This window comes from Enhydra lutris, unplaced genomic scaffold (assembly GCF_002288905.1).
Source record: "Enhydra lutris kenyoni isolate GAN:26980312 unplaced genomic scaffold, ASM228890v2 scaffoldscaffold18, whole genome shotgun sequence".
In the NCBI taxonomy this organism is placed as follows: domain Eukaryota; kingdom Metazoa; phylum Chordata; class Mammalia; order Carnivora; family Mustelidae; genus Enhydra; species Enhydra lutris.
This window is the reverse complement of record NW_019154102.1, coordinates 10974582-10996272: the sequence shown is the minus strand read 5'-3', so window position 1 is coordinate 10996272 and position 21691 is coordinate 10974582. Positions and strand designations below refer to the sequence as shown.

The 21691-nt window shown below is 38.4% G+C and overlaps 1 pseudogene; it reads right to left on the bottom strand.

The window, feature by feature from the left end:
- Window positions 1-19483: 19483 nt before the first annotated feature.
- LOC111148171 lies at window positions 19484-20397 on the bottom strand (annotated as a pseudogene).
- Window positions 20398-21691: the final 1294 nt, after the last annotated feature.

The following is a 21691-nucleotide window of genomic DNA, read 5'->3' as shown; positions in this document are numbered from 1 at the left end:
GACTGATTTTTGTCTAATCACTAAAAATTGCTTTAGGTGTAATGAAGCCTCAGCAACAAGTATTTTGTGTGTGTAGGTATACATATGTGTGTGTCGTTATGTTTATTTATGTGTACTGAAGTTTTCTCTTTTGGTTGTACAAGGGAAAGAATGTGGAAACTGCAATCACCCTGCCTTGAATATACATAATGGCTCTTCCACCATCTAGCAGTTTTACTTCGGGCGCATTGGAGACTCAGTTTTCTCATCCTTAAAGTGCGCATAACATTATTTACCTTTATGGACAGTTGTGAAGATTAAGGGAGACAATGTAAGGCTGCTAGCATACTGGCTGCCTCACAAATGATGTTCAACACATGCAAATTGTAATCCTTTTCATGGAAAATAAAAAATGATCCATGCATGGACAGGGTTTGAGGAAAGTTAATGTATGAGGACTCATTTCTTGTGACAAAAGGGTTTCTAGTATTAATCAGAGGTATCAAATTTAGACCATGAAGATACATGAGGAAAAAAGGTATGGGGAAATTAATGTCTGGAAATCCATTGCATTCCTATACACTAATAGTGAAGCAACAGAAAGAGAAATTAAGAAAGCGATCCCATTTACAATTACACTAAAAATAATAAAATACCTAGGAATAAACTTAACCAAGGAGTTGAAAGACTTGTACTCTGTAAACTATAAAACATTGATGAATGAGATTGAAGACAAGACAAATGGGAAGACATTCCCTCATGAAGTGGAAGAACAAATATTGAAATTTGCATACAACCCAAAGCAATCAACCAATTTAATGGGATCCCTATCAAAATCCCAACAACAATTTTCACTAGAATGAGAAAACTGTTTGGTCTAGAACTAGAACAAATAATCCTAAAATCTGGATAGAACTACAGAAGACCCTGGATAGCAAAAACAATCTTGAAAGAGAAAAACAAAGCTGAAGGTATCACAATCCAGATTTCAAGTTATACTCAAAGCTGTATTATTCAAAACAGTATGGGATTAACACAAAAATAGACACATAGATCAATAGAACAGGTTAGAAAGCCCAGAAACAAACCCATAATTATGTTGTCAATTAATCTTTGACAAAAAAGGTAAGAATGTTCAATGGGAAAAAGTCTCTTCAACAAATGGTTTTGGGGAAACTGGACAGCTACATGCCAAAGAACGAAGCTGGACCACTTTCTTACGCCATACACAAAAATAAATGCAAAATGGATTAAAGACCTAAATGTGAGACCTGAAACCCTAAAAAATCCTTGAAGAGATCACAGGCAGTAATTACTCTGACATTGGATCAGCAACATTTTTCTAGGTATGTCTCCTAAGGCAAGGAAAATGAAAGTAAAAGTAAACTATTGGGACTACATCAAAATAAAAAGCTCCTACACAGTGAAAGGAACAATCAATAAAACTAAAAGACAAACTACTGAATGGGAGAATATTTGCAAATGACATATCCAATTAAGGGTTAGTATCCAAAATATATAAAAAATTTATGCAACTTAACATCAAAACAAAACGACAAACTCAAAACAAATAAACAAAAAACAACCAATTAATCCAATTAAAGATGGGCAGAAGACATGAACAGACATTTCTCCAAAGAAGACATACAGATGGCCAACAGACACATGAAAAGATGCCCAACATCACTCATCATCAGGAAAATGCAAATCAAAACCACAGTGGGATATCACCTCACACCTGTCAGAATGGCTAAAATCAACAACACAAGAAACAACAGGTGTTGGCAAGGATGTGAAGATAAAGGAACCCTCATGCACTGTTGATGGGAATGCAAACTGGTGCAGCCACTGTGGAAAACAGTATGGGGGTTCCTCAAAAAATTAAAAGGAGAACTACCCTATGATCTAGTAATCATACTACTGGGTGCAAAAGAATACAAAACACTAATTTGAAAGGATATATGCACCCCTGTGTCTATTGCAGCATTATTTACAATAGCCAAATTATGGAAGCAACCCAAGTGGATAAAGAAGAGATGGTATATATACACAAGAGAATATTCAGCTGTAAAAGAGAACGAAATCTTGCCATCTGCAATGACATGGATGGAGTCAGTCAGAGAAAGAAAAATACCATATGATTTCACTCGTATGTGGAATTTAAGAAAGAAAACAAATGGACAAAGGAAAAAGAGAGAGAGACCAAGAAACAGACTCTTAACCATGGAGAACAAACTGATGGTTCCCCGAGAGGAGGTGGATGGGGGCGATGGATGAAATAGGTGGTGAGGATTGAAGACTAGGCTTCTCATGATGAACACTGAGTAATACATAGAGTTGTTGAATCACCATTTGTACACCTGAAACTATTATAACACTGTAAGTTAACCATACTGGAATTAAAATTAAAAATTAACAACAACAACAACAACAACAAAATATTAAAAAAAAAAAAAAAAGCCTTGACCATAAGATTATAATGGTATGGAGCAATATCTTGATAAAAATACTATCTCTTTAAAATTGTGATATGCGGAATTTGCTAACAAAACCTTTATTCAGCATTACCATTGCTCAAAATGTCATCCACCAGAGAGAAGTTCTGGTATTAAAGGGTGGCACATGAGAGGGTTGTGATAGAGTCCATGATTTCTAGAGAAGGACAAAACTGTTGTGATTATTTAAGCTGGGGAGTGTTCAGGATACCTTTATGAATAACAAATCTAGCATTTTTTGGGAAAAGAAATCTCTTCTCTGTCTTATATTTGTGTGGTATACCTAGAAGAGCAACCTTTCATTGTCCAGAATCAAAACTAATAACCTTCTTGTGTTCTCTGGTTGAAATACGTGGAACAACTTTCTATCTGCTGCTTGGCCCAGAGCTATTGTGTACCACTCAAAGGCTGTGGGGCCAAGTCTCCCTGCTCTGTGCTCTTTCAATAAAAATAAACACAGGTCTGTGACTTGAGGCCCTAAATATATCCAAGCAGAATTTGTTTCACATCAGAAAAAAAGTTCTCCTTGACTTGAAGTCAGCTGGTAAGATCATGCCCAAACACCCCTTCCATGAGAAAAGGAGAGATGATAAAGGGCTTTTTCATGGACGTGCCAGCCATAACTAAGGATGAGGACATTTAGATGTTGTCCCAGTGGAGAGGAGCCAGGGCCCTGCACAATGCTCAGATACTGCAAGACTCGAAGCCACACTGGCCAGAACTAGAAGATCGAGAACTGCCAGTCTTTGTTTATAAAAACCTGTCCCCAGAATATGTTCCTGCAGAGCGCGTTTCATTGGGTAATCCTCACAGAAGCTCAGAGCAGTTGAGAGAGCAGGCTTTTGATATTTTACAAATAGAGAGGCAGACCCAGCAGAGATAAATGATGTACCTGAGGTCACATAAAAGTAGTCAAAACTGGTTTAGTCTGAAAATGTGGTCATTACTCCAAAAAGAGTAAATTACTGTTTAAAAAGTGTGGGGAGAGGGAGGTATAAAAGGTACAGTTTTTCCCATGTCTAACAGTATATAAAAGAATAAATGAATGCTCATAGAAACTTTATTAATAAGCATTAACTATTTCTAGAGTTCCGGCTGTACTTAAGGACTTGGTTTCAGCGGGCAATAACAAACCTCTCTCTCAGCAAGCATATGGTTTAGGCAGAGAAAATAAGGCATTTCCCACGTAATCTAAAAACTGAGGAAGTGCCGTATTTTTAAGATAAGACTCATTTGAGGACAGTGGGGCTTCTGAGAAAAGTGAAGTGTGTTGGAGCCAGCAGCATCACTGAAGGCTTCATGGTGGAGCCCGTATTTGAACTGGACTTTGAAGGATGTGTAGGATGGGTTGAAGTCAGCTTAAGAGGAAAACAGAATCTTAAAAACTGAAGACATTGCATGGGAATTGTCAACAGAGAAATAAAAAGAAAGCCACGCATTGGGTTCTATTATTAAAGAAAAAAGAGAAATAAGACATACCGAGGACGACGTCCTAAGGGGTGGTATAGAAGAAAAGATATCGAAGAAGAAATGGTATACAAATATAAGCTGTGTGATAATTCAGAGTAATTATATAAATTTGTGACACATACAAAATTATTTATACTAATATTATATGTCTTACATTTACTTGGTATTTGATGATCTTAATTTTGTTACAAAATTATCATTACTCTCAATATCATTTTTCATGTTCAAAGAAATTTTTTCCCTAGTGTCCAGCTTTACTTGTGTATACCATACATGGATTCTCTTTCCATTTGACATATAAGACTAATTTTCAAAATATGACCATTGAGTAAAAAATAGTATCTTTAAAACCTGAATCCACAGATAAACAAAACTGCTACTCTGTCCATATGTAAGTATGTTCATATGCCTGATTATTGACTTAGCTGAATTTATCATATGTAAATTAATTGTTTTTTACTTGATGGATCCAGTCTGTCAAATGGCCAGATTATTTATTATAAGTTGACTCACACACTGCAGCGAGAATCATGAGGAAGAAATCACTAGCCATGAATCTGTGTGTGATGGAACCAAAAGTGTTAGAACGAGCATTTCATAATCATACTCTTTCGGCATGGCAAAGTTATCTTTTATGTTTCTTCTGTTCCTCAAGTCATTGTTTTACCTCTGGTCAGCTATTTACTACTGAACTAGTGATTAAGAAACATATTTAGACAGTAAATCTTCAATAACTCCCATGTATGACATTTTCTCATATGACATATTTATATTTTAAACCCACGATGCAGCCGTGTCTATAGAAACAAAAGGAAATGCAGAATAATTTAGTCATTAGACAATTTGGGCTCCAAATCAAAACCACATACTCAAAAGCGACATTTAGCTTTAAACATCTAATTATTTCATTTCTTCAGTTTAATTTTCATGTGTGGAATTAAGACAACAAAAAGCTGAAAACTCCTCTAACTACTTTTATTTTAAAAACCTGGCTTATCAGTCCAGGAAGGGATCAAAATAATTTATTTCCTCAATAAAGTATGTACGGGCTGATGCAATTCTTTTCTTCTCTTTGGTAGAGCAGCAAGAAGACAATCCTGCTAAATTATGTTAAATTCCCAGTCACTTATGTTGCCAGACTGGATTAATATTTTTCAAGGCACTTTCCTAATTTCTATGACATAGGATAATAGTTCTAAAACCACATTATTTGTAAGATATAAATTGGAATAGTTAAAATCAGTTAATCCAATATTATTTATTAGTTTATTTAGATAGTGTTTTATTTATTTAGTTATTTAAATATTGTGAGACTTACATGGTACCCTAAATAATTGGGCTTTATCTTTCTGGCCGGTTGTTCTGGCCAGGAAACATTTTGGCCGATCATGCCATTTGGGCCAATTTCATGTTTTCTCTTGATCCATGCTATACTTTGTAACTGCCCACACAATGCATACTCCCAGGCCTCCCCTTCACCACCCTCTCATGTCTTTTCAGTCAATTGAGAAACCCATACACCTGGTCTGTTCCACATTTGTTTTCATGCTATGGAGAGATGGAGCCATTAATGGCAAATCAATGCTATGAAAATTACAGACTTATAAAAGTTTCTTTGCAAATAGCTGTTTAACACCACAAAGAAGTTAGGTTAAAATTGTTTCAAAGTCTAAAATTAGTTACATTTTAAGCTAACTGCATATGCTTTTATTGTCTCTGATCTAAAATATAATCCCAGGAGGTTGTGAAAAGCATGCAAATTACAGAAAGCTAATTTGCTCCAACAGCGATGCCTCCCATGCAGTTGGGAGGTCTATTAGAAATAGTGTATTCTCTGTTATTTGCATATTAATAGCACCTGCTGAAATACTTTGGGATTTACTTCCACTGCCAGCAGAGGGACAGAACTAAAATATATAAAATTCCTTTCATATCACTATGTTAGGCTATAAAACATGGAGGATGGACTAAGAATTCTGAATTAATAGCAGAAACTAGTGTGTTCATATTGCATATAGTATGTGAATTTATTTTCCTCCATGATAAATTATCACTTGTTTAAGAGATTGCAAACAAGGTGACTACAAGCTTTATGACAAAAGTATCTCCTCCTCGAAGAAAACAAAACAAGCTTTTCAGAATGCACTCAATAAGAATCTCGTTCTTTATGCTTTCCTCTGAGAAACTATAAATTTTAACAAAGGGAAACCAAGCATACTGATAAAAAAATAAAATGTGCAAATATTCAGATTCTCCAGATAATCTAAACTGCAGGGTTTAATCATTTGGAAGCAAAATATACGTATATATGTATTTTACAGGTATTAGATTTTCTCCAAAAGGAACTTTCCCTTCTGATCATGAATTTTTTTCCTTCTTTTTCTCCAAGTCAGAAGAGAGGACTTATACATATCTAGAGTTGACAGTGGTTTTAAAAGAAAGGACAGCTTCTTCTTTCCTCTAAAAAAGACAAGAAGCTGCTTTTGGTCTCTAAGTCTCGCTCTTAGAACCACAAAGCTCTGCCCTCCGAAAAGTGCTGCTGTGCAGAGATGAGAGCAGCCAGCCCCAATCTCACCACACTCGCCCTGTGCTTACCTTACCTCTCTTTTCCCTGTCCTTACATCCGAGCGCAATTCCCTTCAGGTCCTGTCCCCTTGTTGCAACTGTATCTATAACTTAACCCTTTTCTCAACATTTGGCTGGAAAGGAATAATTGGATGATTTCGGCAACAGTGAAATACGAGGAAGGTGTTTACAGAAGTGCATGACTGAGGAGAAGGTTACATGGAAAATTTCGCATATTGGGTTAGTGCCTTTATTTTGAATCATGTTAAAATTAGAATGGATGAATACATACTATGTGCCAGCACTGTTTTAGGTTAAAAAGATTCATTCGCTTAAGTTTTACTACAGTTCTAAGAAACAGGTGCTGTCACTATTACAAAGGAGGAAATGGCAGAACAGAGAGATTGAGGTTGTAAGAGGTTATACAGGAAGTACGGGGCACAGCAAGAATTCAGACTCAGGGTTCCCAAATTCAGTCATGCTCTTAACTGCCCCCCCACCCCAGGACAATTGTCGTCAGAGTGACGTCTACTCATTAATTTTGTTGTTGTTATACACAAATATTCTGGAGATAGTGTTTTCTGTAGGGTCGTCATGGAGGGTCTCTCTTTTAGAAACTTCTTAGGATTATTTCTGTGATTTTTCCCAGGCAATAGGAATATCCAAAGAGTGTAATTCTTCCTATATCTTCAGAACTCAACTTAATGATTAGTTAGTTGAAATGCATTTATGCCCATGTGAAGCCATTCCATTCTGATCAGCCCCAGCCCTAGGGTGGGAAAAGCAGAGCCTTAATGCAGTGAATGCTGATGGTCTGACACTCTACTCCCTTGAGGAGAGTTCTCTCTCAGAAAAAAACAAACAAACAAACAAACAAACAAAAAACAGTTGTGTCTCAGAAAATATGAGACCTAACCTAACCAGCCAGTGGACAAAGGCCTCTGCTCTACCCAAATCTTTGTCTTAAATTGATGTCATAGAATTTTCCTTTCACTCAGAACCTGACAAGTCCTCAGCATCATGATTTTGTTTTTAGCAATATCAGTGCTCTGGTTTCCTGGCTCAGAGCGGACAGAAGCAACGTGCTAGCTGAGCCATGGTGGGAGAAGTACTGCATTCTTTGGGATGAATAGTAACAGCTGAAATGAATTCCTGCATCTCCTATCTTCGCCAACACAAGTTTATGTTTTCCTCAGATGACGTTCAATGTGTTGTTCTTTCTTAGTGGATAGCCTATCAGCAGGTCAGTCAGAGACTCAGGTTCCCTCCACTTCATGGCTCCCCCATCTAAAGTGCTGGTGTCTTCCGCCGAATTCTCTACGTTCAACTAGTGTACACAGGAGAGTGTGCACAGAGAGCTACTGAACTGGGATGTCCAGCAGGGGATGGATCCAGCAGAGGTGTAGAAGGGGCATGCATCATATCCACCTACATTCCGTTCTGCAAGCCTCAGTGAGTGGCCAGCCCTGACTGCAAGGGAGGCTGGGAAATGTGTTCTGAACTTGTGCTCAGAGGAAGAGGAAATATGGTACACGTCATGTTCTTCGCTGATGGCACTTTTGGAGATGTGCCCGTAATAACAAAAGACATGACTGCCAACACTGAAGGAGGAATCGGTCAGTAGATTTTACAGAGGACCATGCAGGAACTGTTCGAAGCTCTGAGGACCCCATAGGCTCTCTGGGCTTCTGCCAGATATTGTTTTGTTGTTGTTTAGCAACTTTTTAAAAATGTGAAAACCAGGGATGCGTGGGTGGCTCAGTCGGTTAAGCATCTGCCTTCAGCTCCGGTCGTGATCCCTGGGTCCTGGAATCGAGTCCTGCATTCTGGCTCCCCGCTCAGCAGGGAGTCTGCTTCTCCCTCTGCCTGCTGCTCCTGCTGCTTGCGCTGTCTCTCTCTCTCTCTCTTTCCCTCTCTGACAAATAAATAAATAATCTTTTTAAAAATGCAAAAACCATTCTTATCAAGGGCCTTATAAAAACTGGTCACTGGCCAGATATGGCCTGAGGGCTGTAATGTTGCACTCCTCTTCTAAGAAATACAGTTTGGTTTGTATCCCCAGTTAGCACACTGGCAGATGTTCACAGTGCTCATGCATAGAACACAGTTTCAAAGTTGAGAAAGCCTTTGAGAATCACCTGAAACAAATGTCTTACATTATAGGTAAGGAGACTAAGGCCCAATAAAATTGAGTCACCTAAAGAAACCAGGCTTATCTTTTTGCAAAGATAAATGTTATTATTATAAACTGATACTTTGGATAAAGAGTTTATTGAAATGAAAGCTTTATAGGAAGAAAAAAAAAAGCAATTTGCTGTACTCATTGGGGGAATTATTTGTTGTATTATAAACAAGCGTGTTTTGCTGGCCTCCCCAACTTGTGAAGAACTGCAAGTTGACTCTGCAATTTGTTAGCCATCTGAAGAGGATAAAGATTAAGATACCTTTTTCTTATCGGGTGAAGCAAAACATCAGGGGAATAAAAGAATTGCAAGCCATAATAGAAAAATCTTGGAAATATTTGGATCTCCTCAACAGTGTAGACTTTGTAAGTTTAATAAATATTGAAAAATATGTGAAGAGGAAATTCAGTAGATTTGGGTACATACAAATAAAAACTTAAACACAGTGAAAAGGCTTCAACATACATTAAATGAAGGACGTTATTTGCAGTGCATACACTGAGGGATATTATTATAAATACATATATGATCAAAGAAATTAAGAAAGTAGTAAAATATAGGAACAAATTATATAACTAGATAATTCACCGTGAATAAAACATAAAACCAAAAAAGATGTGAAAACCTATCCGGTCTCCCTGGTTTTCAAAGAATTAAATGTTGCCATGAATAGCCTTGCAACCAAGCTGATCAGTGATAATAAAATTGCAGAGGCTTTCACCCCAATCGGGACTCAAGCAACTCACACTTTCCTACTGACTTTGGTTAGACTTCTCACCTCTTCGGTAATAATTCCAATCTTTCACAATTTCCTTCAATTCTTCTCTACTCCTCTCCTCACAGCATATTTCTCTCCCTCCTACTTCATCAAAGAAACTGAGGTAATTGAAGGGCTGTGCTGACCTCATGCCTCAGTTTTTCCTCCTCTCCAAACCACAGGGGCCAAGTAAAGAACCATGCTTCTCCCCTACTTCTCCCCCTTCCTGAGGAATCTCTTCTGCTCTAACAGAAGACTGCACCTGTTAAGAGTCATCTCTTTTTGGTGGCCAGGGGATGTGGAAGATGGTCGCTGGGATTTCACCATATTTATACCTTGGTCAGTCGGCAGGGCCTTGATCATATACTTGAGTGGAGGGATCTCTGGTAGCTTCCATATAGATGTAAATAGTAACCTCATCTGAAGCAGGCTTTTGCCTGCTCTTTCTCTTGAGTTATAGTACAGACGTATATGTAGGTATAGACGTATGTAAAGACTTAGCATTCGATATGGATGGAGATGGATAGACATGATGTAGACATATAGCTATAAAGAAAGACACAGACAAAGATTGATATTTCTGGTAAAGGGTTACAGTGTTCTTGATGAGTATGCTTGACTAACCTATGGATTTCTCAAGCCTTAAGTCTGGAAGGAATCTCAGAGTTCATCTACTCCAGTGTTTCTCAAATTCAGTATGCATAAAAACCATCTGGGGAACTGGTTAAAATTGCAGATTCTTGGAACATATCCTAGGGATAATAAATCAGAATCTCTGGGGATGAATCCCCAGAAGCACATTTTAGAACAAGCCCCATGCACTGCGGGGACAAGTGATTTTCAGATTTCTCTTTGGGGAACTCTGATCCAGAACATTTATATATGAGAGTGAAGCCCATAGACACATTGCATTTTGTCTCTGATAACTCAAGCTTTCGAGGTCTGTGACAAGACCAAGTGTAAGAGTACTAGCTAGTGATATTCTCCCCAGGCTACCATACTTTCTGGAATTATTTCATCTCTCAACTTGGCTTTTAGATGCTCACCCTATTGTTTTCTTTGTCCTGTGTGCAGTGCTGCTTCTCTTGGGGCATCAGCCTTTTTTTTTTTTTAATTAACATATAATGTATTATTTTCTTTAGGGGTACAGGGCAGGAGAGGGAATCTGTTAGGGTCCTAGGAGCCTCCTGGCAGCTATGCAGGTCTGAACTGGACAAGCCTTCCCCACACACGAGAGAACACTCAGCAAGAGGACCCAAATGCACATCCAGGAAATTCTCCCTGAGAACTGTCGTGCCCGGAGAATCAGGCTTTTCCAAGCTGGCACATTTCTATCAGGCAGCCCTAAGAAGCTGGTAATTTTTATTTATTGTCTGCAGTTCATGGCAGCCAGTATTTTACCACCTGCACATCTAAAAAGGAAGGGGAAGAAAAGCACACCAATATTCTCAAAATGTTTATATTCAAGGAGTGTGTATTTCAGAGAGGGAGGTCATGATGTGTGTATTTTTATTGTGTGTGAAAGAATCCTTGGTGGCGATGCAGCTGGAAAAATAATGCAAGTACAGGGTACTGTCTTTTGTGACAAAGTTTCCTCTGGTAAGTTACAATTATAACGTAGAAAATGATACCTTAGACAGCAACTAATTTGTGAATCCTGGGAAATGCTGTTCAGTGATTCCTCATCAGGACAGCAGAACCTGATCTGTAAAAATTTGGGCCTCAGCGGGAGGCTGTTTGCAAAGAGTGATTTGCATTTCAATTTTAAGTCCAGCGCAACCTTTATATCTTGGCTGCTGCACTATCACAATGGAAGTTTTCTTTCTTTCTTTTCTTTTTCTTTTCTTTTCTTTTTTTTTCTTTGTTTTGTTTCCGACATGGAGTACTTAAAAAAGAAAAATGAATATTACCATTCATCAGTTCCACCACTATGGACGATAAAATATAGGTGATTATAAGGAAAAAAATATGGCACTGTTGGTTAGATTTTCTCCCAATAGGCAATTATATCAAATGTTTACAATGGGAGAGGAAACACCAGGCCCCCTGTAGGAGCTGTCCTCACCACCATTCCTCCCGCCCCAAAACACCATATCCCTTTCCTCTTTTTTCCTACATAATCCCAAACAGTTAACTAATGTAGCGTCTCTAAAATTTGATTTCACTTGATGAAGAAAATAAGTCAAACACACAACCAAAAAGAACAAAAAGAAAAACACGGTTTACTAGAATTAATTTTCTCTAATTCCATTGCTGGACTACTGAGGGTCCTGCCCTCCACTCACTGCCTTTCAGTTTTGCAGTCTCACTATCAGGTTTTTGAATATTTCCCTTTCTTGAAACTGATGAGCCTTTTTCTAAATTGTGAGCTGATTTAGCTCCTGGGTATATATGACTCACTGTAACAGGAAGGAAGGATCCCACCCTTTGTCCTATATCCCACTATATCCAAGGATTTGACACACTCCTATCAGAGACAGGCCACCAGGCAAAGAGGGCCACAGGCCTGGAAGGGACATGGAGGAAGTGATCCTTCTATGGCATATTTATGGTATTAGATGTTGGCTTTAACTTTCAACTTTGTACATTTCTCTGTCATTGTCAGGAATTTAAATCATCTATCAATCTATAAATTTATCTCCCAGCACTCCCCTCTAGGCTGCCCATGACCAACAGATCGCCATGTCTAAATGGGGATTTTCAGAGCTCACCTAATTTACCCAAGCCTTCAGGCAATTAACTCACTGATCACTCACCCTTTCTGGAGACTTTTTTTTTTTTTCATCTTTAGAACTCTACTTTCTGTAGCTTTTTTTAGTCTCTTGAACTTCTCAGTCCTCTCCGTAGTCCTCTCACTCTGCTCATTTCGAAATGCTGGCATGTGTCCCGGAGCCAGCCTTCAGACCTGTTGTCCCCTTATATCTATACTGCCTGGTACTTCTTACTGAGTCCTCTAGATTTACCTACCATCTATACTCTGATGGATCCTGGGCATTGATCTTCAAGCCAACCCCTCCAAATTTCCAAAAGAATCCCCCTTACTTATGTGTTGTTGTTGTTCTTCTTCTCATTTCCCCCATCACAGTTAATAGGGTCCAGCATATACCTAGTACCCCAGCATCAGACTGATGGGGAGTTCGGGGGGGTGTGGTCCTAAAATATCTCCTTGATTTCCTTCACATCCCACATATGATTCCTTCATATCCCGCATCCAATTCAACAGTAGGTCCTGCTCTAATAGAATACTATCTTTGTCTTCAGGCATTTAACTTCTCTCCCTCTCTTAATCTGCTTCTAGCTATTCTTCAAATATACCAAATTCGGTGCTGCCTCAGGGCATTTGCACTCACTTAGCACTATTCTTGGAATTCCTCTAAAAGGCCATGTTATTTTCAGAGTTCTGTCTAAATGTGACCTCCTAAGGGAGAATATCCAAGAAACACCATATCAAAAATCATAGCAATCCCTCCCCTTGACCATCCCCAGACTCCCTTACCCTGGTTTATGCTTTGTTGCATGTATCATAACCAGAGGTGACATTTATAGATTGATACACTTGTTTATTGTCTGTTCACATGCTAGGTTATAATTCAGGCAAGAACTGGTTTGTATTTTTTTGTTTGTTTGTATTGTTTTTTGCTAAAACCCTAGCACTTAGTAGAACTCCTGACACATAATAGTGTTCAATAAATACTTACTCAGTGTTAAATGAACTTTAACATGAGTTTAGTTTCTCTCTGATATATTTCTTTGAAATATCTGGAATTATTTTCCAACTTATTGTTAGCATTTTGCATTTCATCTTAAGAAGTTAGTTTGCTTATATTTACCTTAAATCTTCATAACAATTAATAGTGGTTATTTAGACTTAAGTCCAAATACTTCCTGCTTTTATTCTACATCATGAACTCTCTATTTCTAAGTTCTTTATTCTAATTATTTTATTTGTTTTCTTTCAACTGGACTAGTTGATTCAATATTTGTTTCTACAGAATGTCACAATTCTTCTTAAAAAACAAAATGTAATTATTTTATTATGGGCAATGTATCATGCATAACAGCTGAAACAAGTACAAGCCGAACCCTGGGTTATGACCCTGTACAAACACTGATGTGCTCAGGGACCACTGAGCTGGGGGTTGCCTGTTCTGTGCCCCGTCATTCCATCCCACCCCAGTCCTAACTACATCTTTCAGCTTTTCCATTGCATCCCTGTTGTCTAGCTCTCTGCCTTCCCTCAGACTTCTCATCTGCTCTTGCTAAATTATCGATGCTGGGAAACTATAAAACCAAGCTTATTAAACTTGTGTCCAGAGTACAAGTTAATAATCCATGATTGAGGGCCTCTGCTCTGATTTAAATGAATGGACTTGAGCTTACTTTCAGTCTCTTGGTTGTCTTCTGATCTCAGAGCAATGGTGCATAAGCAGAGCATTTTTTTTTTTTAGATTTTTAAAAAATTTATTTATTTGACAGAGATCACAAGTAGGCAGAGAGGTAAGTAGAGAGAGAGAGAGGAGGAAGCAGGCTCCCTGCCGAGCAGAGAGCCCGATGCAGGACTCAATGCCAGGACCTGAGCCGAAGGCAGAGGCTTAACCCACTGAGCCACCCAGGCTCCCCTAAGCAGAACATTTTTGAGGCTATCTTTGCTCTACTCTATAATGAATACACTTAATCATTATGAGCCTAAACTTGTCTTGCTGGGACCCTGAGGAAAAGGCTGCCCATCTGCCCTTGCTCCCAGATTGAGGGTCTCCCTGGATCATGATTAAACTTGCCTCACCAGTGAAAAGACAGCAGTTTTCTTAGAGGAAATCTGTTTGTTGTTGTTGTTGTTGTTGTTGTTATATGTAGTAATCTGGGGCACATAATGTGAGAAGAAGGCTCGAATAAACATCTTCTTTCTAAAAAATGGACACAGGAATTCCTTTCCTTCCCCCACAAAAGGAAAAGGCCACCCACAACAGAACCAAACATCTTTGACCGCAGCCTGGGAAGGAGGCCCTCCTACACCCATGTGATTGCAGTTCTCTGATTCTCCTGTGTCACCCGGTCTCCACCCGAGCCTCTACTTGGGAAGCCCTTGGGGCACCACTCTTGTCCCTCTTCTGATCAATTCTACGTGTTCTACTGTGCTGGGTATGTGCTCAGAGCTAGATAAATGAAGAGTAATAATAACTGTTATTTTTATACCAAGTGTTATCAAATCAGAAATCTGACACCTAGTAATTTAATATATGTGTTTTTCCACATACCTTTATTGCTGTCTGGCTAGATAGAAAATATGAGGAGATTGGAAACCAACTGTAACTATTTCTATAGCTTTAATGGCAAATGCTTTTTCTTTTCTCTCTTACCTTGCCCCACTTGCTTGATCCTCTGTTTTTCAGGGCTGTATTCCGTCTCGTTCTCTCCTTTCAGTGATCCCTTGTTCAAGAAACCTTTCCTGATGGGTGGCCCATTTCTGTCTGCTTTCATCTCTCCATGATCCCTCGGTGGTCACTCTGCTCTGCAGGTTATTCACATAGCCCCTAATATTACCTGTTGTTGAACTGGCCCAGAGGATAGAACCAACTGACCAGGTTTGGATCAGCCCTTAAAAAATCAGGTTGACTTTAGGCAAATTGCTTAACCTTTCTCAGCCTGGTTTCTCATCGGTAAAATAGAAATAATTGTACCCACTTCATTGTAAGCATACTGGGGAGAGTAAATTGTATTGTGAAAATATTCTGATTCTTCATTAAACATATTTTCCTTTCCTTCGCCTTTGCTTTTGTAATGGTAGTAAAGGTTTTTTGGGAGCGCGAATATTATTCTATCCCAGTGGAGATGTGAAGTGCCCGAGGGCTGGCTGACCATATCGTAGTTTTCGAACTGCAAAACAAATGTATAGTAAGGATTTCCTAGTGTAAGCAGGCTGATTGGTAGTGAGGGAGTGGGGACAGGAAATGAAAGGCGAGAAAAGAAGATAAAATACCATCATTTGTACCCTCAAGGCTCCCCAAGTACTTTGGGTAATGGTCAATGTAAAAAGTCAAGTGATAGCATAAAAATTTAAATAATTACCAAAGTAACAAGAGATGCAACGGCCAGAAGAAAGAGTTGCTGCCTACTAAGTAACTCAGAAAGTATTGTCAGAAGACAGACGACCCCCAGGATCCCTTGCACGGGAGTGGTCTGGACAGGTTTTAGCATGTGGCAAGGTTACTGGTATGCCTGAGTCCAAGAGCAGGTTTGACAGGTGGTGGGAGGAGGAGGCAGCCATTCATGTTGGGATGATTTATGTTGGGCTTGGCACAGAATCTGGAAATATTCCACAGTAACTAGAAGCAAATGGAAGTTGAAGCAAGAGCCCACTATGGTTTCAGGAACCGGTTCTGATGTTTGTTTGGGACTATGTCATACTTTCTCTTTAATCATTGCTTTTAAAATTCTCAGATCATGTACTCCAGCCTTTCTTTCCTTCACCTGTCACCAGATTCAAAGTGGTGGCCTCACACAGAGAACTTTCAGTCAACAGTAGCCAGTAAGTCCTGATCCTGCATTCGTCTGAATAACCAAATCAGATCAACTCTGCGGCAATCCCATGGATTGTCAGCAGTTGATGGGACTGAATTAAAAACTGTCAGTGATTTCTTATATACGGATAGTCTTACAAAAATGCATGTGGTGCTTCACAAATATGTAGTTTCAGACCTCAAATTCAGGAGTTACAAACAAAGGAGCCCATCACATTGTGGACTCTTCTTGCCAGTTCTTTGATCAAGGGTGAGTTTTTGATTCTAGCCGCGTGCAAACTGCTTTGTAGCTACCCTTTTTTTGAAGACATGCAGTCAGGGACTGGTGCGTTGGCTAGTTGGAATAATAAATAAAATGCACTGATAGATATGTTTATTCGGACATGTAATTTTGTTTCTCTATAACTGTATTTTTCTCTTAACGACACACACGCTGATTCCTAGTCATCAGCCCCAGGCACCAGTAAAATCAGATTAAAAGCATTAGTAATGTAGTTAATTCCATTTATAATATGCCTACACCAGAGATGAGAACATTAAAAGAAGGAAAATCTATAAACTGGAATTAAAGAATTTTTTTTGGAACTCCTTGTAAGGAACCTTTGAAAGAAAGGCATAAGGTTTTACACAAACACTCTCAAGGAGCCTTTTTAGTCATGTTTTGCAAGGTAATATTTGCAATCTCAATTAAAGTTTGCCTTGGTCACTTGAGTCTTCATATTTTACACTTCAGGTTGATTCAGATGGCTTCGTATTAAGGGATGAGTGTCCTTTAGCGATACTCCACCAGTTGTAATATTGCCTTCTGTAACCTTGCCTAATAATCACTATCAGCTAATCAATTTTTCCTTTTTATTCAAATTCTATTATCCACTCCCTTTTGACCTCTAGTTCTTGGGACAGCCCATGCATTTTTTTTTTTTTTTCTGAAATCCTCAGCATATTACATGCAGCATAACAGGATAAAAGCCCTAGCATTAAACCCAATCAATAGCTCCCACAGGTAGACATCTATTTCATCCGCTTCTTTAATGTGCTGTCCATTGTACATGAAGATGTCACTATCGACCCACAGTCCATTTGGTATTTGGTGTGGGTTCTGGACTCTGTGAGGTATCAGTAGGTGTATTTGGGCCAAGTCATTCTTATTCCTTCCCAAGGTTCTTCTTCAAATCCCCTACCCCATTTGACAGGCAGGTAAGCTGTGGCCATAGAATGACATAAAACAACCTGGCTTGGAGTCAAAACTAATTGTCATTTCACTTGCCTTTTCGTAGCCACAAAGCTATTAAAGCAAATTGTACATTTTGACTTTAACTTATTTTCTTGTCTTGTACTTCGAGGTAATTAGCTAATATCAACAATGAAAGCTCTTAAAAGAAGAAAATACTTCTTCATTTATTTTTCATTAGTTTAATTTTTAAAATAAAATTAGAAAAGTAAACATGGATGCATAAAACATGTTTGTTATTAAAATATTCCAAGGATATAGAAGTGTATAAAGTGAAATCTCCTGGCTGCTCCCTTCAGGCCAATCCTCTATGCCAGAGGTTTCCGAAAGCATATACAAATACAGACAAATGTACATAGGTGTATATATAAATTACATATTTCCAAATGTATTTTATTATAAAAAATAATACAATGCATAATGTTTGATGATTTTATTATTTAATACTTCCTAAAGATTTTTTTTTACTTAAGATTACATAGAGCTACCTTGTTAATTTAATAGTTGCATAATGTTTCATAAATGGATTAATTACAGTTTATTCAACCATACCCTTATTGAAGGAAATTTAAATTGTTTCTGATTTTTTTACTATTACACATAAAGCTACCATAAAATAGTGTGTAATAGTTATCGACTTCTGCAGAACAAATTACACTAAAACATAGAGACCTCAATCAATGACAAACCCTTATTACCTCATAGTTTCTGTTGGTCAGAAATCTAGGAGATTCTTCGCTGGCTGGTTCTGATTTGGGGTCCCTCACTCAAGTGAAGTCAAGATATTGGCAGTCATCCGAGGTCTGGGTGGGGCCTGGAGGATTTAAGGTGGCTTAATCACATGGTGGACAGGTCGGTGCTGGTTGTTATTAGGAGACCCTGGTTCTCTCCAACATAGGCTACTTGAGTGTCCTCTTGGCATGGCAGCCAGTTGCCCCAAGATGAGCAATCCAGGAGAGCAAGAGGCAACAGAAGTTACCCCTTCTGTCACCTAATCTGGGAAGCTACCTCTCATCACCACTTCCATATTCCTTATGGCTTTATACATGCTTTAATATATACAATTTGATGACTTTGGACATATGTTACTATCACCACAATCAAGTGTTCACTTCAGCACCACTTATCCCAACACCACAGTAAAGGTAATAAAAATATCCATCACCTCTATATGTTTCCTTGTGTCCCCTCCCCTTTTGTATGGTAAGAATACTTCCTTCACATGAAATCTCCCCTCTTAACAAAAATGTAAGTTCATGGTACTGTGTTGTTAGCTATGGGCGCTGTGTTGTGCAGGCAATCTCTAGAACTTACTCATCCTGCATAATTGAAAATTTATTTTTTATTTTTTCATTTAAATTCAATAGCCAACATATAGTACATATTAGTTTTTGATGTAGTGTTCAGTGATTCATTCGTTGTGTATAACACCCAGTGCTCATCACATCATGTATCCTCCTTAGTGCCCATCACCCAGTTACCCCATCCCTCCACCCACCTCCTTTTCCCCAACCCTCAGTTTGGGTCCCAGAGTCCAGAGTTTCTCATGGTTTGTCTCCATCTCTGATTTCTTCCCATTAAGGTTTCCCTCCTTTCCCCTATGATCCTCTGTGCTATTTCTTATATTCTGCATATGAGGGAAACCGTATGATAATTGTCTCTTGCTGAATGACTTATTTCACTTAGCATAATACCCTCCAGTTCCATCCATGTTGATATAAATGGTGGGTATTCATCCTTTCTGATGGCTGAGTAATTTTCCAGTGTATATATGAACCATGCCTTCTTTTTATTTTTAAACAAAATTCTCTTGAAAATTTTATTAACATTTAATAACAATAAATCAGTCAGCATTTTCCAGTCTTCATGAAGTTTTTGTCTTAAAGATGAAATTTACTTCAAATGTCTTCATATAAACCAATCTGACATGAATAAACTTTTATAATGAACTTCTCAAACACATCTTTTTTATATATTCGTCTTTTTTCTCGGGATAACAATGGCAATACTATGATAGTATTAATATTTCTTTTTAATTCAAATGAACTGTTCTCAAGGTTAATGGTTACTAGCAAATCTACATTTTTGTTACTCTGCTAAGGCAAGATAGAAACATGATACCTTAAAATTATTTTCAATTTCCTGTGAACTATTTTATAGTAAAAAATTATTTGGTACTAAGTGTTTTTTACATTCAAATTCTAAAAATAATCTTTAATTTCAACTGAACATGGTACCCCAAGATTTAAAAAAAATTTAATGATATTTACATAATAAATACAATTTTAATCACTCAGTTCTTCCTCATCACTGAAATATGTGCTTTTCTTTATCCTTGGGCATCTTGAATCATCTGATGTTGAGGGACCCCTGAACCAGGTTCCCATTTTTTCTGTTCTTCAGTTTTGGCTTGCTGGAAAGCTATGGCCTGCCTAAGACTGTCAAGAGCAGGATCTTCCCCTTCATCTTCACTTTCTTCTACTTCTTCAATTTCTTCTGGTTCAGGAATTTTCTTTTTTTTTCTTCTTCTCTTTCTTCTTTGGAGGTTCCCGTTTTCCAGTATTTTTAGGGCAGGCATAACTTAAGTGTCCACTTGCCCCACATTCATAACACTTAGATTTCTCAAAGTAGTTTCGTCTTCAGATGAACTCAGCTGTTCTTCCATTGTTGATAGCAATGCTTGCTTTTATCACTTTACCAAATAACAAACAAATGTTTGTTTTTTATTTTGTTTTATTTTGTTTACAAACAAAAAAAACCCCAAACAAACAAATGTTTGTTTTTTATTGCTCTGGTACAGTTTTGTGCAGAGTATCCAAAAATAAAATCAATGTAACCCCTTTACTCTTCCTGGTATCTTTATCTTTCATTATAGTAACCTTTAAATTTGCCATACTTGGAAAATATCCGGTATGAGTCATTGTTGGTCAGGGAAGAGGGCAAGTTGGATACATACGCTGTGCTTTTTTTTTTTTTTTTTTTAATTTATTTGACACAGAGAGAGAGAGCACAAGTAGACAGAGAGGCAGGCAGAGAGAGAGGGGAAAGCAGGCTCCCCGCTGAGCAGAGAGCCCAATGTGGAGCTCTATCCCAGGACCCTGAGATCATGACCTGAGCTGAAGGCAGAGGCTTTAACCCACTGAGCCACCCAGGCGCCCCCATACACTGTGCTATTACTTGGGGCCAATCCACCACTCATTTCTTTAGGTACGGCGGGCCTGGGAGACTAGAGCGTGAGCCCATGACTCAGCTGGGGCTCAACCTGGACTCTTCCTCATCCCCCACTGGGGCCTTGGGTCCTGGGAGGGATCAGGCACCTGAGACTAGAAGGCAGTTACAGCCTGAACTTCTTCATCCATTCATCTGTTGAAGGACTTCTTGGCTCCTTCTACAGTTTGGCTATTGTGGACATTGCTGCTGTGAACATTGGGGTACAGGTGCCCCTTCTCTTTACTACATATGTATCTTTGAGGTAAATGCTAGTAGTGCAATTGCTAGATTGTAGGGTAGCTCTATTTTTAACTTGTTGAGGAACCTCCTTACTATTTTTCAGAGTGGCTGTACCAGCTTGCATTCCCACCAACAGTGTAAGAGGGTTCCCCTTTCTCTACATCCTCCCCAACATTTGTTGTTTCCTGTCTTGTTAATTTTAGCCATTCTAACTGGAGTAAGGTGGTATCTAATTGTGCTTTATACCCATTGAATACTTCCCCATTTTCTCCTATCCCTGGACCATGACAGCCATCATTCTGTTCTCTGCTTCCATGAATCTGAGTATTTTGGCTACATCATATAAGTGGAATCTTACAATATTTGTCTTTCTGATAACTGTTTTTTTTTTTCACTTAGCATAATGTCTTCCAGGCTCATCCATTTGCTGGAAATAGTAGGATTTTCTTCTTTTTCTTCTTTTTTAAAGCTGAATAATATTCTGTTGTAGGTTTATTCCAAGGTACCTTATAGTTTTGGTGCAATTGTAAATGGGATCGATTCCTTGATTTCTCTGTCTGCTCCTTCATTATTGGAAGTATAGAAATGCAACAGACTTGTACATTGATTTTGTATCCTGTGAGCTTACTGAATTCATGTATCAGTTCTAGCAATTTTTTAAAGGTATTATTTATTTATTTCAGAGAGAGAGATCACAAGTAGGCAGAGAGGCAGGAAGAGAGGGGGGGAAGCAGGCTTCCAGGACCCTAAGATCATGACCTGAGCTGAAGGCAGAGGCTTAACCCACTGAGCCACCCAGGCGCCCCAGTTCTAGCAATTTTTTGTGGAGTCTTTCAGGTATTCTATATAGAATATCATCCCTCTGCAAATAGTGGAAATTTGACTTCTTCCTCACCAATTTCATGCCTTTTATTTATTTTTTGTTTTGTTTTCTGATTGCTGAGCCTAGGACTTCCAGTATTACATTAAATAACAGTGGTGAGAGTAGACATTCCCATCTTGTTCCTGAACATAGACGAAAAACTCAGTTTTTCCCCATTGAG